Raw genomic sequence first — 6,869 nt, forward strand, 5'->3', positions numbered from 1 at the left:
TGCTAGAGGTAATAGTTGTTTATCGTCGGCAGTATTTTGCAGCGACAAGCAGGAGTGAAATCTGGAGGAGGTCATAGATGTGTATGGTCTGCAGGATGTTACGCAGACAAGCAGGAGTGCCATCTGTAAGAGGTTCCATTTGTTTATAGTCTGCAGAGTGTTATAGACACAAGCAGGAGTGAAATCCTGAAGAGGAAATTGTTTTTTGTGGTCTGCAGGATATAACAGAGACAAGCCGGAGTGAAATCTGAACAAGTCAATGTTTGTTTGTGGTCTGCAGAGTGTTATAGACACAAGCAGGAGTGACATCTGGAAGATGTAATAGTTGTTTATGGTCTGCAGGATGTTACTGAGACAAGCAGGAATGAAATCTGGTAGAGGTAATAGTAGTGTTAGGTAAAGGGGTTGCGCTTCGGCGGGTCGGTGTGGACTTGTTGGGCCGAACGGCCTGTTTCCACAGTGTAAGTAATCTAATCTAATCTAAAGTAATATTTATAGTCTGCAGGATGTTGCAGAGGTAAGCAGGAAGGAAATCTGGTCGAGGTAATAGTTGTTTATGGTCTGCAGGATGTGGCAGATTCAAGCAGGAGTGAAAAATGAAAGTGGTAATATTTTTTAATGGTCTGGAGAATGTTACAGTGGCAAAAAGGAATGAGATGGGGAAGAGGTAGTACATGTTTATATTATGCAGATATTACAGGGACAAGCAGGAGTGAAATCTGGAAGAGATAATAATTGTTTATGGCCTGCAGTATTTTACGGAGACAAGCAGGAATGAAGTCCAGAGGAGGTCATAGATGTGTGTGGTCTTCAGGATGTTACACAGACAAGCAGGAGTGAAATCTGGAAGAGGTAATAGTTGTTTATAATCTGCAGGATGTTGCAGTAGTAAGTAGGAATGAAATCTAGAAGAGGTAATAGTTGTTTATGGTCAGCAGGATGTTGCAGATTGAAGCAGGAGTGAAAAATGGAAGAGGTAATTCATTTTTATAGTCTGGGGAATGTTACAGAGTCAAGCAGGAATGAAATCTGCAAGAGCTAATAGTTGTTTATAATCTGCAGGATATTACAGACAGAAGTAGGAGTGAAATGTGGAGGAAGTAATAATTGTTTATGGTCTGCAGAATGTTACAGAGACAAGCAGGAGTGAAATCCAGAAGAGGTATTAGTTGTTTATGATTTGCCGGATGTTGCAGAATCAAGCAGGAGTGAGAAGTGAAAGTGGCAATACAGAGGTTGCATTTGATTATAGTCTGCAGAATGTTACAGACACCAGCAGGTGTGAAATCTGGAAGTGGTAATAGTTGTTTTCATCTGCAGGATGTTAAACGGTCAAGCGGGATTGAAATCTGGAAGTAGTTATAGTTGTTTGTGGTTTGCAGGATGTTATAGGCACAAGGAGGAATGCGATCGAAAAGAGGTTGTAGATTTTTATGGTCTGCAGAATGTTGCAGAGCCAAGCCGCAGTGACATTTGGTAGAGGTAATAGCTGAGTTTGGTTTTCAGGATGCTACAGAGACAAGCAGGAGTGAAATGTGGGAGAGGTAATTGTTGTTTATGATCTGCAGCTTGGTACAGTGATAAACAGGATGGAAATCTGGAAGACATTATAATTAATTATGGTCTGCAGAATGTTACAGAGACAAGCAGGAATGAAATAGGAAACAGCAAATATTTATTTATGACCTGCAGGATTTTACAGATACAAAAAGGAATGAAATCTGGAAGATGTAGTCATTGTTTATGGTCTTCAGGATATTACAGAGACAAGCCGGAGTGAAATCTGGAGGAGGACAGAGATGTATATGGTCTGCAGTATTTTAAAGAGGTAAGCAGGAGTGAAATCTGTAAGAGGTAATAATTGTTTACGGTCTGCAGTATGTTACAGAGACAAGCAGGAGTGAAATCTAGAGGAGGTCATAGACGTGTATGGTCTTCAGGATGTTAGAGAGATATTACAGAGAAAAGCAGGAGTGAAATCTGGAAGAGGTAATACTTTTTTATGGTCTGGAGAATGTTACAGAGGCAAGCAGGAAGGAAATCTGGATGAGGTCATAATTGTTTATAATCTGCAGGATATTACAGGGACAAGCAGGAGTAAAATCTGGTAGAAGGAATAGTTGTTTATAATCTGCAGAATGTTACAGAGACAACCTGGAATGAAATCTGGAAGAGGTTATATTTGTTTATGGTCTGCAGGATGTTACAGAGAGACAAACAGAAGTGAAATGTGGAAGAGATAATGTTCGTTTTTGTCTGCAGACTGTTACAGAGACAATCAGGAGTGAAATCTAGCCGACGTAATGCATGTTTATCGTCCACAAGATATTACAGGGACAAGGAGGAGTGAAATGTAGAGGAGATTATAGACGTGTATGATCTTCAGGATGTTACACAGACAACCAGGAGTGACATCTTGAAGAGGTAATTGTTGTTTATGGTGTACAGTATTTAACAGAGACAGTCAGGTGCGAAAGCTGGAAGAGGTAATAGTTGTTTATGATCTGCAGGATAGCAGAGAGTCACGCAGGAATGAAATCTGTATGAGGTAATACTTGTTTATAATCTTAACGATGTTGCAGAGTCAAACAGGAGTGAAATATGGAAGTGGTAATAGTTGTTTCTGGTCTGCAGAATTTTACAGGGAGAAGCAGGAATGGAATCTAGCAGAGGTAATAGCTGTTTATAATCTGCCGGAAGTTACAGTAGCAATTCGGAGTGAAATCTGTTCTAGGTAATTGTTGTCAATGATCAGCATGATGTTACAGAAACAAGCAAGAGTGAAATCTAGAAGAGGTAATAACTGTTTATGGTCTGCAGGAAGATACAGGGTCAAACAGGAGTGAAATATCGCAGAGGTAATAGTTGTTTATAATCTGGGGTATGTTGTAGAGAATGTCTGCAGGATTTACAGAGACATTCAGGAGTGAAATCTGGAAGAGGTAATAGTTGTTTATGGTCTGCAGGATGTTACAGTGAAAAGCAGGAATGAAATCTGGAATAGGTAATAGTTGTTTATGGTCTACAGGGTGTTACAGTGAAAAGCAGGAGTGAAATCTGGGTGACGATATAGTTCATTAGGGTTTCAAAGATTTTACACAGACAATCAGGAGTAAATTCTGGAAGATGTAATAGTTGTTTATAATCTGCAGCATGTTACAGGGTCAGACTGGAGTGAAATATGGAATAGGTAATAGGTGTTTATGATCTTGAAGATGTTATGTAGAAAAGCAGGAGTGAAATCTGGGAGAGGTAATAGCTGTTTATGGTCTGCAGGATGATAGAGATAAGCAGTAGTGAAATCTGGAAATGGTGATAGTGGTTTATGATCTCCTGCATGGTACAGAGACAAGCAGGAACAAAGTCTGGAAGATGTAAAAGTTGTTTATTGTTTGTAGTATTTTACAGAGATAAGAATGAATTCTGAAAAGGTAATCATTGTTTATGGTCTGCAGGATGTTACAGGGTCAAACAGGAGTGAAATCTGGAAGAAGTAATTTTTTTGAAGAGTCTGCAGGATGATACAGTGACAAGTAGGAGTGAAATCTGGAAGAGATAATAGTTGTTTATGGTCTGCAGATGTTACAGGGTCAAACAGGAGTGAAATATGGCAGAGGTAATGGTTGTTTGTGGTCTGCAGAATTTCACAGGGACAAGCAGGAATGAAATCTAGAAGAGCTCATACTTGTTTATGGTCTGCAGGATTTTATAGCGAGAAGCAGGAGTGAAATCTGGAAGTGGTGATAGTTGTTTATAAGCTGCAGTAATTTACAGAAACAAGCTGGAATGAAATCTGCAAGTGGTAATAGTTGTTTATGATCAGCATGATGTTCCAGGGACATGCAGGAATGAAATTGAAAAGACAATAATAGTTGTTTGTAATCTGCATAATGTTACAGAGACAAGCAGAAATGAAATCAGGAAGACGTAATAATTGTTTATGGTCTGCAAGATTTTACAGACAATCAGGAGTGAAATCCGGAAGAGGTAATATTGGTACAGGGACAAGCAGGAATGAAGTCTGGAAGAGGTAATAGTTGTTAATAATCTACAGGATGTTACAGAGTCAGGGCTGGAGGATTTGAGCTATAGGGAGAGGCTGAACAGGCTGGGGCTGTTTTCCCTGGAGGCTGAAGTGTGATCTTAAAGAGGTTTACAAAAATATAGGGGGTATGGGTCGGGTAAATAGACAAAGTCTTTTCCCTGGGATCATGGAGTCCAGAACTAGAGGGCATAGGTTTAGGGTGAGAGGGGAAAGATATAAAAGAGACCGAAGGGACAACCTTTTCACGCAAAGGATGGTGGGTGTATGGAATGAGCTGCCAGAGGAAGTGGTGGAGACTGGCACAATTGCAACATTTAAGAGGCATTTGGATGGGTATACGAATAGGAAGGGCCATGGGCCGGGTGCTGGCAGGTGCGACTAGATTGGGTTGGGATATCTGGTCAGCATGGATGGGTTGGTCTGAAGGGTCTGTTTCCGTGCTGTACATCTCTATGACTCTATGAGGTAATAGTTGTTTATAATCTGCAGACTGTTACAGAGACGATCAGGAGTGAAATCTGGAAGAGGTAATAGTTGTTTATGGTCTGCGGGATGTTACACAGACAATCAGGAGTGAAATCTGGAAGAGATAATAGTAGTCTGACCCACTTGTGGGAAGAAGGCACAGTGTTTCGAGTCCCGTGATAGAATTCTGTAGTTTATTGATTTATCCTCAGACTTCAGTATTGGTCACCTGATTTCCTGGTATATCTCACTGATCTAGAATTGGTTGGACTATATTCAACTGCAGACGTTAAAACATGAATCACTGCTTTTGGGAGAGTTATCTGTATACTGCAGGGAAATGTTCATCATCTGTCAGTTGGACAAAAACTCCTGTGAAATGGAATTCCATCTGGAGATTGGTGAGATTCAGGAAGAGGCCACTTGTTATGGATCTGTCATCCTTTCTACAGACAGGTCAACATGAAACTACAGACAGATCGGAGCTGTCCCCTCAAGCAACATATCGTCCTGTTCCAAGAACACTGAAAGTAGATGGAATTTTGAGCAAATCGGTTACAATCGTTGTCCAGAATTCCATGTGAAACTATCTATTTTACTGGATTCACCTTTGCCAAGCGTGTGTTTTATGGAATGTTACTAAACTGGAAAAGTTGCTGTTCAGTAGTTAAATAATCTGTCAGCCAGTTAGGTTTCCAATAGAGTTAGGTTATTCCAATATTTCTTTCTTTTGTTTGTATTTTATCGATAGTGTGGAGTAAAGTGTGTTTTACTTCAAGCCTGGCAGTTTTCACAATTGAATTACAATGCCTTACACTTACCTTTAGAGAAATGTTTTTAAAAGCCATTTTCTTAATATATTTTCGGGGGGGAGGTTGGTTTGTTTCATACAATTCTCAATGTCTGTTCCTAAATGTGCCCACAATTCTGAACAATGACATGTACAGAACAGAAGAGAAGACACAGACAGATTAATCATTATTACCTCGGACAGGAGTTATTTAGGAATGATATTGCTTAGACCGGACACTATTGGAGAATACTCATTTCCCGGGAGACTGAGAGATCACTAACAGAGTGGGAGCTGGAGAGTCAGGAACAGAACAACAGGGACAGTCCGCTCTGTTCACTGACCCTTCACCCCTCAGTGAATCCAGTGCCAGGAATGCCTGCTATTAGTCAGACTGACAGAATGTGATCAGATGCACACACTGTCCTTCCACATCATCAATATCGCCCAGCTCCCACCCTGTCTCAGCTCATTTGCCCCTCTGTCATCTTCAATATTTTAATCGGGGCAGCATTAAGGGCCGTGCTTTGAGCTGAGCTGTCTTACCTTCTATACTCTCTCTCTAAACGGCTCCAATTCCCCCTGATCCCTCTCCGGTTTAAGATGCTCCTTGACATCTGCTTCAATGAATGAGGTAGACTGTCACCTGACCCAATATCCCCTTCCGTGGGTCAACATCTCCAGGATTACAAACACAGTCCTGCAGATCCAGGAGAGCTGAACCCCAACATGGAGATTGTTGGGGAAACTCAGCAGGCCCGGTAGGATCTGTGGGGAGAAAGCAGAGGGAACTTTTTAAGTTCAATGATACTCCTTCAGAGCTGAGGGATTCTGATGTTGATGCTGCCAGACTTGCTGAGCTTCGCCAGCTATTTCTGTTTTTTATTTCAGCCCCAATCCAATTGGTGATGATGTCGGTGTTGTTAAGTGTGTTTGAGAATAGCAAGCACCCAGCTGGCAGGGGGATGGGGGTATAGTGGGCAGCATGGCTGCCTTCCAAGCAGTTGGTATGGGTTCAGACCTCAGCCATCGCACGGTGGCACCTTTGAAGCGATGTTCAATGGAAAACCCCGAGATGAAGTCAATGAGATCCATTTGTCTGAAGTTTTCCAAACGTTTTAGGATAAGATACCAGCTGCTGTGACACTTCCAGAGCTGGAAAAACTCTGAGAGATTCTCTAAATGGTGATTTGAACAGTGAGTGATTAATCCAGGAGAGTCAACATGGGGTTCTCAGTGAAGGCTGTACCTTGCTCAGTTTGGGAGAATTTCTTTGAAGGAAAAAGATTAATCGATGGAGAGAGTGTTTGTGATGGGGATAAAATGGATGATAGGAACCGTGCTGCATTTGCATGTCTGGATAAACTCAGTGAGGAGAGCGCTAGACCCTCCGATCTGAGCTGGTTCAAGCATCCTTCAGGCACAACGTTGATTGGGCTTCACTGAGACAAACCCGAAACGCCGTGTGGCTGCTTTCCGTGCTGTCATCTGTCTCCAAGTCCCTGGCTCTATCTGACGGTGTGTTCAACAAGGGAAACTGACAGGTTACATTGATCATGGTGAAAGGTA

This window comes from Hemiscyllium ocellatum, chromosome 42 (assembly GCF_020745735.1).
Source record: "Hemiscyllium ocellatum isolate sHemOce1 chromosome 42, sHemOce1.pat.X.cur, whole genome shotgun sequence".
NCBI lineage: Eukaryota > Metazoa > Chordata > Chondrichthyes > Orectolobiformes > Hemiscylliidae > Hemiscyllium > Hemiscyllium ocellatum.